The 22,056-nt window shown below is 49.0% G+C and overlaps 1 pseudogene; it reads left to right on the forward strand.

Annotated features, from left to right (window-relative positions):
- LOC137545267 (ubiquitin carboxyl-terminal hydrolase 16-like) overlaps window positions 1–22,056 on the forward strand; it is a 47,452-nt pseudogene that overhangs the window by 19,117 nt on the left and 6,279 nt on the right.

Raw genomic sequence — 22,056 nt, forward strand, 5'->3', positions numbered from 1 at the left:
CCTGAGTCATAAGCATGCCCTTGATAACTGTCTGAAGCACAGAACGTGGAATCATGTCGCTATGGGTAACAAAAAGCAGGGGGTTTGTTTTGGATATTATGCATGAATTCTGGTGAAATGATGTAAATGAATTCTTACATTCACAAGTGAACATCTTGTAATGTGTCTCTCATGTTGTCTCTCCCCTTAGGTGTCTTTAGTCCATGAGCCTTTTCTGGATCTTTCCCTGCCTGTCCTGGATGACTCCAGGTAGGAATTTGCTAGAAAGAGAACCTGTCTTGTCATAACAATGTACCCCAATCTCGCAATACTCCCAAATTACGTCTGTGCATCCTGAGAGCTTATTATTTCTCATTTTTATGCAATTCTGTTTTAATTTTAAACTGATGTCTCAAGGCTGAGTGAAATAGTGTGTATGGAGAAGGAATTTCTGGCCATCCATATAATGCTGACTTTTATTTGACCAGTCTCTTCAGACTGCCCATTAAAACCTTGAAGACCACCCTCTTTCCTAGCCACTCCTGCAGCTAAAAGTTTATTTGCATAGGACCGAGGACATAACCTTTATCAAAACACCAAAAGTTGGTGATATTTTGAGCAGTCTGCTTGCTTGTCCAAACCGTGGAACTTTTAATATATGCATTGATTCACCTGGTCTTGTGGAACTTTGGAAATCAGATGCATTGTCCTGCTATTGCTTACTAACTACCTGCTGCAGCGCTGTATGTAGGGTACCTTGTTTACCCAGTCTGCCTACATGAATTTCCGCATTTAGTGCAAGTTTATGCAGTTTGAAGTGTGTGTGCAGCTGCTGGTGTGCATGTGGTTTTGTTTTTTGTATCTGCATCAGCTGAGGTTACATTTGATATACGGATGTGTATCACTATTTTTACAGTAGAGGGTAAGGGGATTTTCTATGGCTGTTCTACAATTTTTCAATAAATTTTGATACCTGTTTCAGGAGACACTTTTTGGGTTTATTCTGATATTTCACAACTTGTCAATAAAATGCCTTTTAAATCAGCAGCAAGCTGGAAAACACTCGAAAAAAAATTCTCAACATTTTTTTTTTATTATTGCAAAGTGCTGGGAAGCTATTTTAAAGTAAACCTGAGTTGGGGCAGGAGAGAATGTATACATACCTGGGGCTTCCTCCAGCCTGATCGCTCCCTCGATGTCCTCCGCCTCCTCCCAGTTCATCCGCAATCGGCTCTGGTAAGTCCGCTGGCCTGGGGCCCACTGTGCATGTGCGGCCTGGCCTCGTGCCCCTATCGTGCTCTTGTCGCTGGGAACGTTCTGCACCTGCGTTGACTGACCCCGACTGGGCAATTTACTGGTGCTCATTGCAGATAAATGGGGAGGTGGTGGAGAGGACGTCGAGGGAGAGATCAGGCCAGAGGGGGTTGGAGGAAGCCCCAGGTATTTATATATTTTTTTCTCTTCTGGGGATCACCACAAGTAAATCCTACACCGCACTTGTGGCTGCCTAACGGATACGGCGTAGAATTTACGCCACCTGCTGTTTCCGCTCCAGCCGCAATTGTGTGCACCCGAGACAGCCGACATCTCCCCTCAGTGATCAGGAGCCATGGCGATTGGCTCCTGATCATGTGATCACTACGATCGCTGGCCAATTGTAGTGATAATGGTTGAGCAGCAGCGGTAGGAGGGGAAGAAGGGGACGGGACTCGCCTGCCTAACGTTCCCCCGGCGATAGTCACATGCCTCCGCTCTGCCAGGCATCTCTGCTAGAGCTGCTTATTGCAAGACCCTGGGAAGTGAGTAATGGCTGCTAGCTATACCGAGGACACCTGGCTATACTGGGGACACCGATGCATAGCTAGCTATAGTGGGGAGCTCTAAACGCCATCCACTTACCTCTCCCCCCCCCCCCTAGCATTTAAACCGCTCTGGTCCCTATGGGGGGTTAGGCAGCCGGTCCTAAGAAGGTTAAAAAAAAGGTAAAAACGTATCTCCTAGGATAAAACTCAGAAGAAAACGTTATGTTAATTGCAAATGGGACCTTATTTAAAGAGACTCTGTAACACATTTTTCAGCCTTATTTCTTCTATCCTATAAGTTCCTATACCTGTTTTAATGTGGTCTGTCTTACTGCAGCCTTTCCTAGTTGCACAGTGGCTGTATTATCTCGGTTATATAATCTAATCTTCTTTCCTTTGTCAGCTTTGTCAGCTCAGGCAGGAATGTGCTGCTCTGCTGTGATAGGTAGAAGTTATACACACCCTCTCCACGCCCCCTCCAGGCTCTGTATGAGTCACAGACTGAGCTTCTCTCAGCCTATCACATGCTGGTTAGCAGCCATGTTTTTTGTTTGTAAACACTGCCTAAAACTGGCAATTACAAGCCAGGATTGCAGCAGGGAGTGGCAGAAACAGCACAGAGGGGCCCAGGAGAACTTAATGAATAGAATGGTATGCTTTGTATTGTACGAATTTTAGAGTACAGATTCTTTTTAAGTAATGAGCAGTTGTTTCATTCAACCTATGTTGCCCTTGGCACAGTGGGTGACTAACAATCTTTCCACTGTATATTAACTTCTCAGTATGGCCATTAAGTTGTCACCAGGCTGTTCATGTACACTAACATTTGTTAACACCTGCCGTAGTAGTCCGGTCAGTCTCTGTTATTGGCTGCCTGGAGATATCAGACTCTTCCTCGCAGTTTGTATCATACACTATTGTGCTTTTATTTCAGACTGCCAAGAAGAATAATAATAATAATCCGAACATTTATATAGCGCTTTTCTCCTGTTGGACTCAAAGCGCTCAAGAGCTGCAGCCACTGGGACCCCCAGATCAGCAAAAGCAGTCTATGAAAAGAAGGATGAGGATGGTAATGATGACAGTTATGTGAAGGAGAAAAATGAGGTTACTTCAGGGCCAAGTAAACACCTTCAAAAGAAAGCAAAAAAGCAAGCCAAAAAACAAGCCAAGGTCAGCAACTCATGAAGACGGTCCATTAAGACCTCTTGTTGTCACATTCAGGGCGCCACCTCCACTTTCATTATTATATATTTATGAATCACTGACGTCTTTCAAAGTAGTTTTCGAAGTACCGTACATAGTCCTATCACTACCTGTCCTTTAAAGCATAGTTCCCCAACCCTGTCCTCAAGGCCCACCAACAGTACGTCTTGCATAAGACCACAAACATTCACATGTGAGGTAATTAGTGCCTCAGCAGAGCTAATTAACTACCTCTGTGGCTTTCCACAAAACATGCACTGTTGGTGGGCCTTGAGGACAGGGTTGGGGAACACTGCTTTAAAGGATATCCAAGCTGAAAGAAAAAAGCTAAGCTTAACTTACCTCTGACTTCCTCTATTCCCTAGTAGTCTATCAGGTCCAATACTGTAGTTCCGCTACACTCCAGTGCGCTGGAATCCCCTCCAAAAGGTCCCCACACCTCTTATCATCGCGTGCCGGTGGAGGGAGCATTCTGCGCTTGCGCAGGTCACAAAGACTTACTGGGCAGTTGCCGAATACTCCTAGCCATTGAAGTGCGATCACCAGAGGTGCACACATGCGTAGAAGCTTGCAGCCACAGGGATCTTTCAGAGAGGCTAGCAGTGCACTGGAGGGAAGCAGGTAAGTTAGGCTTACCTTTTTTCTTTCAGGTTGGATATCCTTTAAGTGGAGCTCACTATCTAATACCTACCATAGTCATAGTCTAATGCCTCTACTTTGCGTGGACATCGTCTGCTTTTCTTTCATATGCTAGTTTGTTCCTTTTCTTGTTCAGTAGCTTCAGTAGTTACTTATTTACTTTTTTAAAAGAGAAGCTACAAACTTTACAAGTACAATCCTCTCGGGTTTACTTTAGGCCTTATACCTGAGTAAATCCGTACTAGTTTAAAGATCCAGACAATAAAAGTCGGCGGAAGGTGCCAAGTAAATGTTATGATCTATTATCTACTTAAGTCATTTTCACTGAAAAATTTGTCATCTTCCAACAGACTCAACGGCGACAGCAGAAAATACAAGGCAAGACTTTAAAGACGTTAATGTTGACTGGTCTCAATGTGAGCCAACAGGACGACGAGGAATCCATCCCTGACAACAACACGCTGGACAACAATTGTGAGCCACAAGAGCAGACCACAGCTGAGGCATTGTCTCCGGAGTTAACCAGTGACAATGATGTGGAGAAGAACGAGGAAGATCTCGATTGTTCTAAACACAACAAAGATTTGTGTTTGACAAACTTGGAAAATAATGCTGAGGCAAGTCTTGAAAATAACCATAATTCAGCAGTAGAAGATCAGGAGAATCATCATGAACTGAACAAGAGAGTTACAGAACTAACTGGATCCAATAATAAAAATATCGTCAACAAAACTCAACTCGGTAGTGAAACAACTGAGGTTCTTCTAGAGAATGGAAACCTCCCTGAAGTGAACATGGATATTGTTGAGGTCCAAGACGAGATGTCTTCGAGTCCTCAAGCAGAAGAGGATGATGTAGATAATCAACTAACGGAAAACCTGAACAGACTCAATCTCAACTCAAACCTTAAACTCAACGATATTGAGATTGAAATAGTAAATGACGTGCCCACTAACCAGGTCTATGAAGTGGTGAACGAAGACCCGAAAACTGCCTTTTGTGCCCTCTCAGACAGAAAGGAGCTTCAGCTGGATGAGTGATCAGTCCTACATCAGCGCCCACCGGATGAAAAGTATGCCAGTATGCCATGCTCCACCACCCCACGCTGGCGCCCATCCACCCCTCGTGCCTGGGGCCCAGGCCCGCCTCCGCCGTCCCCCTCCACACGCACGACCTTCACCAGAGAACAGCTACTAGGGTGGGAACCACGTTGCCCCTCACCCCCTGAAGCCAAGCTCCTAATTACCCTGGTCTGGAACCACATCCGGCAAGTCTTGGATCCAGCACTGAGACAACATGCAGGCCGAAGGCGGAGAGGATGCCGAGCTGGGGCCCGTGTGAGGCTGAGAAAGAAGGGCCTTCGGTCAGCCATCCCCTCAGTCCTCCTGGCAAATGTTCAATCCCTCCCCAACAAACTAGACGAACTGCGCCTCCTCTGCGACAGGAGAGACCTCGGCAGAAACACTCCAGCACTCTGCTTCACAGAAACATGGTTACATGAGAACATCCCCGAGAGCGCCCTCCTTCTCCCGGACTACAGCCTCATCCGTGCAGACCGAGACCCGGTCCTCTCTGGGAAGAAAAGAGGAGGGGGCATCTGCTTCTACATTGGCTCCTCATGGTGCGCCACCCCCTTGGTACTTGACAGGAAGTGCTCCCCAGACCTGGAACTCCTACTAATTAACTGCAGGCCGCCATACTCACCACGCGAGTTCTCCTCTTATGTCCTTGCCGGAGTGTACATACCTCCTGATGCCGACGTCAAATCTGCCCTGCTGGACCTAAATGAGACAATCTTGCAGTGGGAGACATCCCTCCCGGACTCACTGTTCATCGTCGTTGGCGATTTCAACAAGGCCAACCTACGACAGTAGATGCCACGTTACTACCAGCATGTAGCCTGCCCTACCAGAGGCCCAAACACACTCGACCACTGCTACACAGCACTGAAGGAAGCATACAAGGCGGTCCCATGGGCAGCCCTCGGCTCCTCTGACCACTGCCTCATCCACCTTATTCCCACCTACAAGAGGCACCTAGAAACGGCTAAACCGGCACTCAAGTCTATCAAAGTGTGTTTCTCCAAAGAGACCGGCGCCACTTGGATAGATTAGTATAAAGCTCTTTTATTGCATATGAAGTGGCAGTACAATGACAGTCGCTGTTTCGGGCCTAGCCCTTTATCAAATTGCTGTAGCCATAGCAAACACCCTTGTGCAAAGTCCTTAAATCTCCCTCCCCCAGTAAAACCACCAATTGGTGTCCTAATGGGCGGAGTTACCGGCGGACCTGATGGGGAACATGTAAAAAAGTACACATGTAAGCACACAAGTCCATTACCTGTATCAAATCTCCATATGTTGCCAAACACCGCTAGACGCCACCTCCATGCGCCCCAGCGAGAGTATACGCGCCAGTAAGTCCCTCCTCTATCCTTCAAAGAGGACCAATGGGGCTGCTGCGCGCTGTAACAACGAGACCGTCCTGTCTCGTAACCACCTGCGTTCCACAGGCCGACATCCTGTCGGCAAACCGGATATGACGCTACGGGACCCGAACGGTCTCCGTAGCAACCACAAACACAGCGCACGGCGCTGTGATAGGCTGAAATCCGTCCCCTTCACCTCCGCAAGCATGCGGAAACAGGGGACACAAGAATACAAATTCACAAATGGAACAATAGGATAGAGTAAAGGAGCCATAAGGCATCCAGTACTCTATACAAGTGTAGGGTAATATCCCACCCAAAACTACTAGCCAACATATGAGAAACCACAGGCAAAAGACTTATATACTTCACCCAATACAGTTCAGCCGAACCACCGTCCAGGAAATCTAAAAACAAGACAAAATAAAAAGCAATTAGGCTTATCTCAAAATATGTAAATACAATATTTGTAACAATCAGACAGTAAAAAAATAGCCGGGACAAAAAAGGGGACAAAAACTGGGAAAAACAGTTTAACGTACATGGACACAGAAACCTAAATCATATTCTCGATTAAGCCCGCCCGGTTCAAGAGTACCGAGCCGCCTAATCCAGAACGCCTCCCTCCTACGTAATTCAGTCTCCCTACTACCACCCCTCCAGTCCGGTGGGACAGAATCAATTACTGTAACTTTTAATTGAGATACGGAGTGTCTGAGAGCTGAGAAATGTTCGGAGACCGATAGGCCCTGCGTTTTATGCCGTATAGCCGATTTATGCGAAGAGATCCGATCCTTGAGCCGTTGCGTCGTCATCCCCACGTATGCCAAGCCACAAGGGCACTTCAGCATATAAACGACATAAGTCGAGTCACATGTATATAAGCGATCGAGGTTAAACGAATTTCCACGTGAAGGATGGGTAAACTTGTTCCCCTTCAAAACCATACCACACATGTGACAACCCAAACAGGGAAACATGCCAACACGTCTACCCTCAAGACGTGGCCGTCTCTTAGGTGTCACCTTGTCACGTATGGTAGGGGCCCTCTTAAAGGCCATCATGGGTGGATATCGAAACTCCAACACCTGCGGAAAGCCATCCGTGAGGACCCGCCAGTGCCTGCGAATCACCCGTGACACCATGTCACTGCAGGCACTGAAGGTCGACACGAATGGCATACGTGGGCCAATCCGGCTCCTTTTTCTTTCACCTGTACGAGGCAATAAAGTATGTGATGGATAGCCCCTCCTCCGAAACTTCTCAGACATCTCTTCTCTCCTAAATCTACGACTGGATTCCTTGCTCACTATTCTATCAATTCTCCCAAACTGGCTTAGGGGAATACTTTCTTTGGTTGACACAGGATGAAAGCTTCCGTAATGTAGCACTGAGTTACGGTCAGTGTCTTTGACATACAAATCAGAAATTAGCACCTCCCCTTCCCTAGTGATCTGCGTATCAAGAAAAGATATGCTATTATGATCACTATGAGATGTCAGCTTTATGTAGGAACAGCAGCCATGTAATTGGGCGATAAATTCCAAAAGGGTCTCCCGTGGCCCCCTCCACATGCAGAAGACGTCATCAATATAACGCCACCAGCACAAAGCGTGCCGGTGGAATAGTGCATTGTTGTAGACAAAGGCCTCTTCATAGAGGCCCATGTACAAATTAGCATAGGAGGGGGCCACGTTAGAACCCATCGCCGTACCACGGCGCTGTACATAAAACTGACCCTTAAATTCAAAATAGTTGCACTTCAAGACTATCTGTAGGAGAGATAAACAAAACTTTCTCTGAGCGACTGACAGATCAGTCCTAGTCAACAAGAACCAATCTACTGCCTCTACACCCCCATCATGCGGGATGGAGGTGTAGAGGCTTTCTACATCCAGAGTAACCAAAAGAACCTCCTCTCCGGGCAGACTAATCCCCTGTAGCTACGGGTCCCGTAGCGTCATATCCGGCTTGCCGACAGGATGTCGGCCTGTGGAACGCAGGTGGTTACGAGACAGGACGGTCTCGTTGTTACAGCGCGCAGCAGCCCCATTGGTCCTCTTTGAAGGATAGAGGAGGGACTTACTGGCGCGTATACTCTCGCTGGGGCGCATGGAGGTGGCGTCTAGCGGTGTTTGGCAACATATGGAGATTTGATACAGGTAATGGACTTGTGTGCTTACATGTGTACTTTTTTACATGTTCCCCATCAGGTCCGCCGGTAACTCCGCCCATTAGGACACCAATTGGTGGTTTTACTGGGGGAGGGAGATTTAAGGACTTTGCACAAGGGTGTTTGCTATGGCTACAGCAATTTGATAAAGGGCTAGGCCCGAAACAGCGACTGTCATTGTACTGCCACTTCATATGCAATAAAAGAGCTTTATACTAATCTATCCAAGTGGTGCCGGTCTCTTTGGAGAAAAGCTGGTGTTGGTGCGTCCCAAGGGACACTGGGACGAAGACCGTGGCACACTGATCGCTACTCAGTTCTGTGGTGCTCCTCCTATGCTACTTGACTATTACGGTTGGTGTCCTGAGGAGTGAAGCATCATGTCTACCCCACAGGGTGAAAAGGTAGCTGGCGTATTCTGCTATAATGACCAACAAGCGACAGAAATCCTGGCTTTAGTGGAGAGGGGCTCTACCTTCTTAAAGATCCCAGACCCTAAGCCTCTACAGAGGGACCTTGAATTGACCATGAAAAGGAAAATTAGTTTAGATTTGCATTCTAAGACGTTGGCGGAATATTGTCATACTAAGAAGATTCCTAGGTCTATGAGGGCCCATGTGGTACCGACTATGTTCCCTAATGATGCAGCGTATTGCGAGGTCTGGGCAAACATCTGGAACAAAGCTTCACTGGATGCGATGTTACATACTATCGTTCGCATCCAACAAGAATTGCCACTTCTCTCAGCTAAGATTGAAGTCCTTACTAAGCAGCTCAAGGAGACACTGCCTGGTGATAAGTTTGTTGAACTCATGGACACACTCAATAAAAAGATGGAGGCATTCACGAAATCTGTGGAAGAGGATAAGAGAGGAAAATTTACACGGGATTCATATGATTATATATCTGGATATGTTTATCCATGGCAACGTCAACCTGGGATTCGCAATCCAAATCCAAGGGAGAGGAAACCACCACGAGGGAAGAAGCCACCTAGTGGAGGAGCTGGCTCTGGTGCTGGTTCGGCTCGGGATGACTCCAGCGCCTCCTCTCGTGACAACTCCCCAAACTGTGGAGAAGGAGGGGGCACCAGGGGGGGGAGGCGCCGTAGGAGGGGACTCCACCAAGAAGAGATTGAGCCCTCGGGTTCTACGCCAGAGGAAACACCGTTAGAATCTTTGGTGGTAAATATTTCCTCCTATATGCTTTCCTCAGATGAAATTCAGGTGTTGAATTTGGGACTGTCTTTTTGTCCGACCTTTCCCACGGATTTTTTCAAATTGGACCAGGAACTGTTTCGGTTTTTTCGGAACATTAAACTGAAACATTTCTTTTCTTGTCTACCTCCATTTCCATCTACTATACGAAATGATGATGACGGATGTTTTAGACTCAAGGAACTGGGTTTTAGGAACCCCAGTGCATTCCTCCCCCCAAGTCATCCAATTATCGAGAACTTTGTTGCTAGGGTGCAAGAGGACATCAAAAAAATGGAGGAGGAGTATAGAAGGGGTGAACGTATTGTCCATCATAATTTAACAAGAGCAGAGAGGGAAGCTTTAGCTGGATTGCAACAGAATGTCTCCATCACCATCCGCCCTGCAGACAAAGGTGGGGCGGTTGTGGTGATGGACACACTGATGTATGAGGCTGAGATATCACGTCAATTGTCGGACTCTGGGGTGTATGGGTTACTGTCTGGAGACCCATTACCTGAGGTTCAGCGACAAATAGAGGATGTTTTGTCTGATGCTTTAAAAGAGAATGTGATCGATTCTGGCTTATTGACCTTTCTTAAGGAGAAATTCCCCTCAACCCCCAAACTGTACACACTCCCCAAGATACACAAGTGTCTACAGAACCCCCCTGGCCGGCCGATTGTGGCCGGGGTGGGTTCTGTATTTGTACCCCTGGCTAGGTTTCTAGATTCCATCTTACAGCCTCTTGTACAGTCCATTCCATCCTATCTGAAAGACACTACCATGTTCCTGAGTAAGCTACAGGGGATTAGTCTGCCCGGAGAGGAGGTTCTTTTGGTTACTCTGGATGTAGAAAGCCTCTACACCTCCATCCCGCATGATGGGGGTGTAGAGGCAGTAGATTGGTTCTTGTTGACTAGGACTGATCTGTCAGTCGCTCAGAGAAAGTTTTGTTTATCTCTCCTACAGATAGTCTTGAAGTGCAACTATTTTGAATTTAAGGGTCAGTTTTATGTACAGCGCCGTGGTACGGCGATGGGTTCTAACGTGGCCCCCTCCTATGCTAATTTGTACATGGGCCTCTATGAAGAGGCCTTTGTCTACAACAATGCACTATTCCACCGGCACGCTTTGTGCTGGTGGCGTTATATTGATGACGTCTTCTGCATGTGGAGGGGGCCACGGGAGACCCTTTTGGAATTTATCGCCCAATTACATGGCTGCTGTTCCTACATAAAGCTGACATCTCATAGTGATCATAATAGCATATCTTTTCTTGATACGCAGATCACTAGGGAAGGGGAGGTGCTAATTTCTGATTTGTATGTCAAAGACACTGACTGTAACTCAGTGCTACATTACGGAAGCTTTCATCCTGTGTCAACCAAAGAAAGTATTCCCCTAAGCCAGTTTGGGTAAGAAGATGAAGCCGGCACCGTCTTATCTATTTCTTCTGCTCTTTTATTGTATTCCAATCATAAATACAACGTTTCAAGGCTGCACGCCTCTTTATCAAGCTGAATTGGAAGTCACAATGATATAACAAACACACTGGTATTTATACTAGACATGGTTAACGTCAGCCAATCAATTTAAATCACTATTGTCCAATCATAATGGTCCCTATCTGTCGGACCTGATGGAGAACTCGTATATGGCTGCTCTGATAGGATGCGCAGACAGGTACCTCCCACCTATCCTGCCTCCCATGGCCGCCCAGCCCCCGACCTCCTGGGTCCGCCCATTGCTGCACCCACCCCATCCATCCGCCCAATGCGGACCTGATGGGGAACTGGCGCAGCGTCACGCAAAAGGCGGAGCGAAGCTCCGTCAGAGCGTGCCAAGGCGGACACTTATGGACGCATGCGGGCTGACGTCCGCACACGGCACAGCTGCGCCAGTTCCCCATCAGGTCCGCATTGGGCGGATGGATGGGGTGGGTGCAGCAATGGGCGGACCCAGGAGGTCGGGGGCTGGGCGGCCATGGGAGGCAGGATAGGTGGGAGGTACCTGTCTGCGCATCCTATCAGAGCAGCCATATACGAGTTCTCCATCAGGTCCGACAGATAGGGACCATTATGATTGGACAATAGTGATTTAAATTGATTGGCTGACGTTAACCATGTCTAGTATAAATACCAGTGTGTTTGTTATATCATTGTGACTTCCAATTCAGCTTGATAAAGAGGCGTGCAGCCTTGAAACGTTGTATTTATGATTGGAATACAATAAAAGAGCAGAAGAAATAGATAAGACGGTGCCGGCTTCATCTTCTTACTTGGTTGGATGATCTGGAGTGCTGCTGGATCGCTGGCCGGGCACGTCACACTTTGAGGTCGTTATTGGAGTGTGCGGTCACACCACTGTGTATTTGCCTAAGCCAGTTTGGGAGAATTGATAGAATAGTGAGCAAGGAATCCAGTCGTAGATTTAGGAGAGAAGAGATGTCTGAGAAGTTTCGGAGGAGGGGCTATCCATCACATACTTTATTGCCTCGTACAGGTGAAAGAAAAAGGAGCCGGATTGGCCCACGTATGCCATTCGTGTCGACCTTCAGTGCCTGCAGTGACATGGTGTCACGGGTGATTCGCAGGCACTGGCGGGTCCTCACGGATGGCTTTCCGCAGGTGTTGGAGTTTCGATATCCACCCATGATGGCCTTTAAGAGGGCCCCTACCATACGTGACAAGGTGACACCTAAGAGACGGCCACGTCTTGAGGGTAGACGTGTTGGCATGTTTCCCTGTTTGGGTTGTCACATGTGTGGTATGGTTTTGAAGGGGAACAAGTTTACCCATCCTTCACGTGGAAATTCGTTTAACCTCGATCGCTTATATACATGTGACTCGACTTATGTCGTTTATATGCTGAAGTGCCCTTGTGGCTTGGCATACGTGGGGATGACGACGCAACGGCTCAAGGATCGGATCTCTTCGCATAAATCGGCTATACGGCATAAAACGCAGGGCCTATCGGTCTCCGAACATTTCTCAGCTCTCAGACACTCCGTATCTCAATTAAAAGTTACAGTAATTGATTCTGTCCCACCGGACTGGAGGGGTGGTAGTAGGGAGACTGAATTACGTAGGAGGGAGGCGTTCTGGATTAGGCGGCTCGGTACTCTTGAACCGGGCGGGCTTAATCGAGAATATGATTTAGGTTTCTGTGTCCATGTACGTTAAACTGTTTTTCCCAGTTTTTGTCCCCTTTTTTGTCCCGGCTATTTTTTTACTGTCTGATTGTTACAAATATTGTATTTACATATTTTGAGATAAGCCTAATTGCTTTTTATTTTGTCTTGTTTTTAGATTTCCTGGACGGTGGTTCGGCTGAACTGTATTGGGTGAAGTATATAAGTCTTTTGCCTGTGGTTTCTCATATGTTGGCTAGTAGTTTTGGGTGGGATATTACCCTACACTTGTATAGAGTACTGGATGCCTTATGGCTCCTTTACTCTATCCTATTGTTCCATTTGTGCATTTGTATTCTTGTGTCCCCTGTTTCCGCATGCTTGCGGAGGTGAAGGGGACGGATTTCAGCCTATCACAGCGCCGTGCGCTGTGTTTGTGGTTGCTACGGAGACCGTTCGGGTCCCGTAGCGTCATATCCGGTTTGCCGACAGGATGTCGGCCTGTGGAACGCAGGTGGTTACGAGACAGGACGGTCTCGTTGTTACAGCGCGCAGCAGCCCCATTGGTCCTCTTTGAAGGATAGAGGAGGGACTTACTGGCGCGTATACTCTCGCTGGGGCGCATGGAGGTGGCGTCTAGCGGTGTTTGGCAACATATGGAGATTTGATACAGGTAATGGACTTGTGTGCTTACATGTGTACTTTTTTACATGTTCCCCATCAGGTCCGCCGGTAACTCCGCCCATTAGGACACCAATTGGTGGTTTTACTGGGGGAGGGAGATTTAAGGACTTTGCACAAGGGTGTTTGCTATGGCTACAGCAATTTGATAAAGGGCTAGGCCCGAAACAGCGACTGTCATTGTACTGCCACTTCATATGCAATAAAAGAGCTTTATACTAATCTATCCAAGTGGTGCCGGTCTCTTTGGAGAAAAGCTGGTGTTGGTGCGTCCCAAGGGACACTGGGACGAAGACCGTGGCACACTGATCGCTACTCAGTTCTGTGGTGCTCCTCCTATGCTACTTGTCTATCAAAGTGTGGTCAGATGAGGCCAAGCTGCAACTGCAAGCCTGTTTCGACTGCACTGACTGGAAGTCCCTAGAAGCGACAAACCTGGATGAATGGGCAGATAATGTCGCCTCTTACATCCGTTTCTGTGAGGACTCCTGCGTACCAACAAAATCCTTCAAGGTGTACCCGAACAACAAGCCGTGGTTCACTATCAAGCTACGACAACTGCGGAGGCGCAAGGAAGCGGCACATAAGTCTGGCAACCAGGAGGACTACAGGAGAGCGAGAAATGACCTCAATCGGGAGCTGAGAGTTGCCAAAAAGGAGTACGCTGCAAAAATGGAACAAAACCTGAGATCTATGGACTCAAGGGCTGTATGGAAGGGGCTGAAGGCCGCCACTAACTACAAACCCCGACCCCAACATGCAGCACCTAGCCTGAAACTCGCAGAAGATCTGAGCAGATTCTACTGCAGGTTCGAGAACCAGGAAGCACAGAAGGGGCGTCTGGAATCACCCAACCCCTCTCCATGCCCTGCAGACATCAACCCGAGTCCACACTCCCCTTTGGAAGTAAGCGAGGCCGACGTCCTGCGCCTTCTATCAACGCTAAACGTCAGGAAAGCCTCCGGCCCTGACGGCGTATCCCCAGCCTGCTTGAAAACCGGCTGTCGGCAACTGGCCCCCATCCTCTCTGATATCTTCTCCAAGTCACTGAAGGAAGGCAAGGTTCCCACTTGCTTCAAGAGGTCTACCATCATACCTGTCCCTAAAAAGCAGGGGGTCTCAGACCTTAACAACTTTAGGCCCGTGGCCCTGACGTCCGTCATTATGAAAACCCTGGAGCGGGCGGTCCTAGCCAACCTCAAGCTCTACACTTCGCCCCTCCTAGACCCCTACCAGTTCGCCTACAGGGCAAACAGGTCCACCGATGACGCAATTAATATCTGCATGGAGCTCATCAATGACCATCTTGATAGGCCAAACGCGTATGCCAGGATACTACTCCTTGACTTCAGCTCGGCTTTTAACACCATCTGTCCACGCATACTACAGGAGGACCTTGCCGCACTTGGTGTCCACTCAAGCTTACGCCTTTGGATCACAGACTTTCTCACCAACAGATCCCAAGTCGTCAGGCTGAGCGACATCTGCTCCAAAGCAGTGACAACAAACACAGGCGCCCCTCAGGGCTGTGTGCTGTCTCCACTACTGTTCTCCCTCTACACGAACAACTGCAGATCGGAGGCAGACTCAGTCAAGGTCATCAAGTTCGCCGATGACACCACCGTTGTTGGCCTTGTCACTAAGGATAACATCCAGGAGTACCGTCAGCAGGTGGAGAGAATCTGCAACTGGTGCAAGGAGAACAGGCTGGTGCTTAACACTAGTGTTGGGCGAACAGTGTTCGCCACTGTTCGGGTTCTGCAGAACATCACCCTGTTCGGGTGATGTTCGAGTTCGGCCGAACACCTGACGGTGCTCGGCCAAACCGTTCGGCCATATGGCCGAACTAAGAGCGCATGGCCGAACGTTCCCCGAACGTTCGGCTAGCGCTGTGATTGGCCGAACGGGTCACGTGGTTCGGACCCGAACGCGCTCTGATTGGCCGAACGGTCACGTGGTTCGGGTAAATAAATACCCGAACCACGTCATATCTCCGCCATTTGTCTGTGGGTTTAGCTTTGGGTAGGCAGGCAGGGTAGTTCGCGCTCCAGCCACGCTAGCCAGGGTCCCCCCTGTCATTGTGTCACTGCTGGGAACAGTAGTACACCGCTTGCTCAGCCACACTATATAGCATTCTGTTTACTGCCACTCTGTGTACCTCGCTCAGCCACACTATATAGCATTCTGTTTACTGCCACTCTGTGTCTGCTGGGAATAGTAGTACACCGCTTGCTCAGCCACACTATATAGCATTCTGTTTACTGCCACTCTGTGTACCTCGCTCAGCCACACTATATAGCATTCTGTTTACTGCCACTCTGTGTCTGCTGGGAATAGTGGTACACCGCTCGCTCAGCCACACTATATAGCATTCTGTTCACTGTTCTGTGTCTGCTTGGAATAGTGGTACACCGCTCGCTCAGCCACACTATATAGCATTCTGTTTACTGTTCTGTGTCTGCTGGGAATAGTGGTACACCGCTCGCTCAGCCACACTATATAGCATTCTGTTTACTGTTCTGTGTCTGCTGGGAATAGTGGTACACCGCTCGCTCAGCCACACTATATAGCATTCTGTGCACTGTTCTGTGTCTGCTGGGAATAGTGGTACACCGCTCGCTCAGCCACACTATATAGCATTCTGTTCACTGTTCTGTGTCTGCTGGGAATAGTGGTACACCGCTCGCTCAGCCACACTATATAGCATTCTGTTTACTGTTCTGTGTCTGCTGGGAATAGTGGTACACCGCTCGCTCATCCACACTATATAGCATTCTGTTCACTGTTCTGTGTCTGCTGGGAATAGTGGTACACCGCCCGCTTAGCCACACTATATAGCATTCTGTTCACTGTTCTGTGTCTGCTGGGAATAGTGGTACACCGCTCGCTCAGCCACACTATATAGCATTCTGTTCACTGTTCTGTGTCTGCTGGGAACAGTAGTACACCGCTCGCTCAGCCAGAGTATATAGCATTGTGTTTACTGCCACTCTGTGTACACCGCTCAGCCAGACTATATACCATTGTTTACTGACACTCTGTGTACACCGCTCAGCCAGACTATATACCATTGTTTACTGACACTCTGTGTACACCGCTCAGCCAGACTATATACCATTGTTTACTGCCACTCTGATTCTGCTGGGAACAGTAGTACACCGCTCGCTCAGCCAGACTATATAGCATTGTGTTTACTGCCACTCTGTGTACACCGCTCAGCCAGACTATATACCATTGTTTACTGACACTCTGTGTACACCGCTCAGCCAGACTATATACCATTGTTTACTGACACTCTGTGTACACCGCTCAGCCAGACTATATACCATTGTTTACTGCCACTCTGATTCTGCTGGGAACAGTAGTACACCGCTCGCTCAGCCAGACTATATAGCATTGTGTTTACTGCCACTCTGTGTACACCGCTCAGCCAGACTATATACCATTGTTTACTGACACTCTGTGTACACCGCTCAGCCAGACTATATACCATTGTTTACTGAAACTCTGTGTACACCGCTCAGCCAGACTATATACCATTGTTTACTGCCACTCTGATTCTGCTGGGAACAGTAGTACACCGCTCGCTCAGCCAGACTATATACCATTGTTTACTGACACTATATAGCAGACTATATAGCATTGTGTGTACACCGCTCAGCCAGACTATATACCATTGTTTACTGACACTCTGTGTACACCGCTCAGCCAGACTATATACCATTGTTTACTGCCACTCTGATTCTGCTGGGAACAGTAGTACACCGCTCGCTCAGCCAGACTATATACCATTGTTTACTGACACTCTGTGTACACCGCTCAGCCAGACTATATACCATTGTTTACTGCCACTCTGATTCTGCTGGGAACAGTAGTACACCGCTCGCTCAGCCAGACTATATACCATTGTTTACTGACACTCTGTGTACACCGCTCAGCCAGACTATATACCATTGTTTACTGCCACTCTGATTCTGCTGGGAACAGTAGTACACCGCTCGCTCAGCCAGACTATATACCATTGTTTACTGACACTCTGTGTACACCGCTCAGCCAGACTATATACCATTGTTTACTGCCACTCTGATTCTGCTGGGAACAGTAGTACACCGCTCGCTCAGCCAGACTATATAGCATTGTGTTTACTGCCACTCTGTGTACACCGCTCAGCCACACTATATAGCATTGCGTACTCTGCCAGTCAGTGTGTATATTGCTGGGATCAGTAATACTCCACTCACCGTCAACCACTATATGAGCTCAACATGAGTTCCCCAGAGACCTCCGCTGTGAGCAGCACTCCCAACAACAGCAACAGCCAACGCCCCACGCAAGCTATAACATCCACCCCAGCAGCCAGTGGTCAGCAGCAGCCCTCCCCGGAGGAGAACGTTGTGTCCATCAGTCCGTCGCCAGAGCGATTAATGAGGGCTGCCATTGAGGAGATGATGGGGCCTGATGTGGAGGAGGAGGTCTGGCTCAGGCCAGCATCCCAAGTTAATGTTGAGGACGATGAGGGGTCTGTGTCTGGGGATGTTGGGGTGGCAGAGGTGGTGGGTGGGTCAGACTCAGGAGAAGAGTTGTATGATGAGGATGATGATCGGGACCATCTGTATGTGCCTCAGAGTCCGACCCCGGAAAACATGTTGTATCGTGTGTTTAGGTACTAAAATCTGCGTTCCCTCCCAGTAGTGTTGGGCGAACAGTGTTTGCCACTGTTCGGGTTCTGCAGAACATCACCCTGTTCGGGGTGACTATATAGCAGACTATATAGCATTGTGTTTAATGCCACTCTGTGTACACGGCTCAGCCACACTATATAGCATTGTGTTTACTTCCACTCTGTGTCTGCTGGGAACAGTAGTACACCGCTCACCCGCCACTGTATAGCATTGTGCTCTGTGTCACTGCTGACAATAGTGGTACACCGCTCACCCACCACTGTATAGCATTTCTGTACTGCCACTGTACTGCTGCCAGTCAGCGTGTACTTTAAGGATAAGTGAAATGAGGAAGAAATCCGGTGAAAGAGGGAGGGGCAAGGGAAGAGGTGTTTCCCCTGACGGTTCACGTACAGGCCACAGGGGAGCACCCAAGAAAACCCACTCAATACTGCCCATGTTGTCCAGGACAACAACCCTCACAGATCCAAAAGAACAGGACCAGATAATTACTTGGATGACCTCTCAAGCGTCCAGCAGTGGGTTAAGCAGCACCAGCACATCACGCACGAGGTCCGAGTCCTCAGCCAGTTAAAGTCTGGGCTTTCTTTGAAGACTGCACTGAGGATGTTACCATGGCGATTTGCAAGGTGTGCAAGACCCGCCTGAGCAGGGGGAAAAGTATTAACAACCTCTCCACCACCAGCATGAGCCGCCACATTCTATCCAAACATCCCACTCTGTGGGCAAACGCGGCAGGACAGGGTACCACCAGCAACACTGCCTCCCTTGGGTTCACCAGACTCACCACCAGACCCGCCTCAGCAGCAGCAGTAGCCCAGCCATTGCGTGGTTCACAACATTCACAAACATCAGACGATGCTGACACTGTCACTTTCCGGACTAGTGCTCTTGAGGTCTCCCAGTGTTCATCAAACACAACAACCAACAGCCCTTCGGTGTGCAGCGCTACGGTTGAGTTGTCTGTCTCTGAGATGTTTGAGCACAAGAGGAAATTGCCAGCAAATGACCCCCGGGCCGTGGCAGTAACAGCCAGCCAGCATAGCCAAGCTTCTGGCCTGCGAAATGCTGCCATATCGAGTGGTGGAGACAAACAGCTTCAAGGGCATGATGTCAGTGGCCATCCCACGTTACGTTGTTCCCAGCCGCTACCACTTTGCGCGCTCTGCAGTGCCTGAGTTGCATGAGCACGTGGTCAGCTAAATAACCCGAAGCTTGAAGAATGCCGTTGCCTGCAAGGTTCACCTCACCACTGACACCTGGACGAGTGCGTTCGGCCAGGGTCGATACATCTCCCTTACCGCGCACTGGGTGAACCTTGTGGAGCCTGGCAGCGATTCCTCACCTGCTACGGCGCGGGTGTTGCCCACGCCGCAAACAGCTGGATAACAACAGCAGCACCTACCTCTCTGACTCCTTCTCCTCCAACGCATCTCAAAGCTGTACCTCATCCGGAAATGCTAACCCAGCACCAGCAGCAGTAGGATCGTGGAAGCAGTGCAGCACAGCTGTTGGCATGCGTCAGCAAGCGTTGCTGAAGCTGATCTGCCTTGGGGATAAGCAGCACACAGGGGAGGAAATTTGGAGGGGAATAAAGGAACAGACGGATTTGTGGCTGGCACCGCTGGACCTGAAACCGGGCATGAAGCTAGACACCTGGCACGAACTGGCAATGTACGCAATAGAGGTGCTGGCTTGCCCGGCAGCCAGCGTTATGTCGGAACGCTGTTTCAGTGCTGCCGGAGGCATCATCACAGATCGGCGTATCCGCCTCTCCACAGAAAATGCAGACCGTCTGACTCAAATTAAAATGAATCAATCCTGGATTGGAAACGACTACGCAACACTCCTGGACCCCAACCAAGTAACATGACCGATGAACATCTGGGATGGTTTAGCGTTTCCGGTCCCTGTTTATTGAACCTCTCATCTGTATTACATTTATGACTGCATGGCGGCAAAAAGCATTGCTGCTATATCCGCACGCTTTTTGTCCTCATGCAAGGCCTGGGTTGTTGTGTCTCACAAAGCGTGGCCTTCTCCTCCTGCGCCTCCTCCTGTTCCATCACGTGTGCTGCTGCTGCTGCTGCTGCTGCTGGGTTACCGTTGCCGCGTGGTCCCTGTTTATGGAACCTCTTATCTTTATTACATTTATGACTACATGGCGGTACAAAGCATGCTATCCGCACGCTTTTTGTCCTCATGCAAGGCCTGGGTTGTTGTGTCTCACAAAGCGTGGCCTTCTCCTCCTGCGCCTCCTCCTGTTCCATCACGTGTGCTGCTGCTGCTGCTGCTGCTGGGTTAGCGTTGCCGCGTGGTCCCTGTTTATTGAACCTCTTATCTTTATTACATTTATGACTACATGGCGGTACAAAGCATGCTATCCGCACGCTTTTTGTCCTCATGCAAGGCCTGGGTTGTTGTGTCTCACAAAGCGTGGCCTTCTCCTCCTGCGCCTCCTCCTGTTCCATCACGTGTGCTGCTGCTGCTGCTGCTGCTGCTGGGTTACCGTTGCCGGTCCCTGTTTATGGAACCTCTTATCTTTATTACATTTATGACTACATGGCGGTACAAAGCATGCTATCCGCACGCTTTTTGTCCTCATGCAAGGCCTGGGTTGTTGTGTCTCACAAAGCGTGGCCTTCTCCTCCTGCGCCTCCTCCTGTTCCATCACGTGCGCTGCTGCTGCTGCTGCTGCTGGGTTAGCGTTGCCGCGTGGTCCCTGTTTATTGAACCTCTTATCTTTATTACATTTATGACTACATGGCGGTACAAAGCATGCTCTCCGCACGCTTTTTGTCCTCATGCAAGGCCTGGGTTGTTGTGTCTCACAAAGCGTGGCCTTCTCCTCCTGCGCCTCCTCCTGTTCCATCACGTGTGCTGCTGCTGGGTTAGCGTTGCCGCGTGGTCCCTGTTTATTGAACCACTTATCTTTATTACATTTATGACTGCATGGTGGTACAAAGCATGCTATCCGCACGCTTCTTGTCCTCATGCAAGGCCTGGGTTGTTGTGTCTCAAAGCGTGGCCTTCTCCTCCTGCGCCACCCTCCTCCTGTTCCATCACGTGTGCTGCTGCTGGGTTAGCATTACTGGTCCCTTTTCCTGGAACCTCTTATATGTATTACATTTATGACTGCATGCCGACAAAAAGCATGTTACCTGTGCAAAGAAAACAGACATTTCCCGCATTTAAAAGACAGTTTTCCCTTTGAAACTTTAAAATCGATTTTCTCAAAAACTATAAGCTCTTTTTGCTAAATTTTTTTTTCCTCTTGTACCCACTCCCAAGGTGCACATACCCTGTAAATTTGGGGTATGTAGCATGTAAGGAGGCTTTACAAAGCACAAAAGTTCGGGTCCCCATTGACTTCCATTATGTTCGGAGTTCGGGTCGAACACCCGAACATCGCGGACATGTTCGGCCTGTTCGGCCCGAACCCGAACATCTAGATGTTCGCCCAACACTACTTAACACTGCTAAAACTGTCGAGCTAATAATTGACTTCAGGAGGTCGGCCCCCACCCCTCCCCCAATCTATATTGATGGCACTGAGGTAGCTAGAGTGCCCTGTGCCCGTCTTCTGGGCACTACTATCTCCAGTGATCTCAGTTGGAAGCCCAATATCACTGCCATCCAACGGAAAGCCCAGCAAAGACTCTACTTCCTCCGACAGCTAAGGAAGGTCGGCATGACCCGAGAAATTCTGACCAGCTTCTACTCGGCCACCACTGAGTCAATCCTCTGCTCTTCCATCCTGGTCTGGTACGCTAGAGCCACCGCCAGTGACAAGCTCAAACTACAGAGGGTCATTAGGTCGGCGGAGAGGATCATTGGGTGCCCCCTCCCCTCACTTGCACTACTGTACAACAAAAGACTGAAATCCAGGGCACTGAGGATCGCTAACGACCCCTCACACCCAGGCCACCGATACTTCAGCTTGCTTCCGCTAGGCCGGAGACTTCGAGCCATCCCCGCAAAGACTGTTAGACACAGGAACTCTTTTTTCCCATCGGCGGTCAGCTACTTAAACTCCCTCCACATACTTCCATCGGTGCAAGCCCTAACGAACGGTGGAACAAGCCGGGCCATGGCCGAACAATCGACCGAACCACCCAGCCCACAAGATTAACCACT

This window comes from Hyperolius riggenbachi, chromosome 2 (assembly GCF_040937935.1).
Source record: "Hyperolius riggenbachi isolate aHypRig1 chromosome 2, aHypRig1.pri, whole genome shotgun sequence".
Taxonomy (NCBI): Eukaryota; Metazoa; Chordata; class Amphibia; order Anura; family Hyperoliidae; genus Hyperolius; species Hyperolius riggenbachi.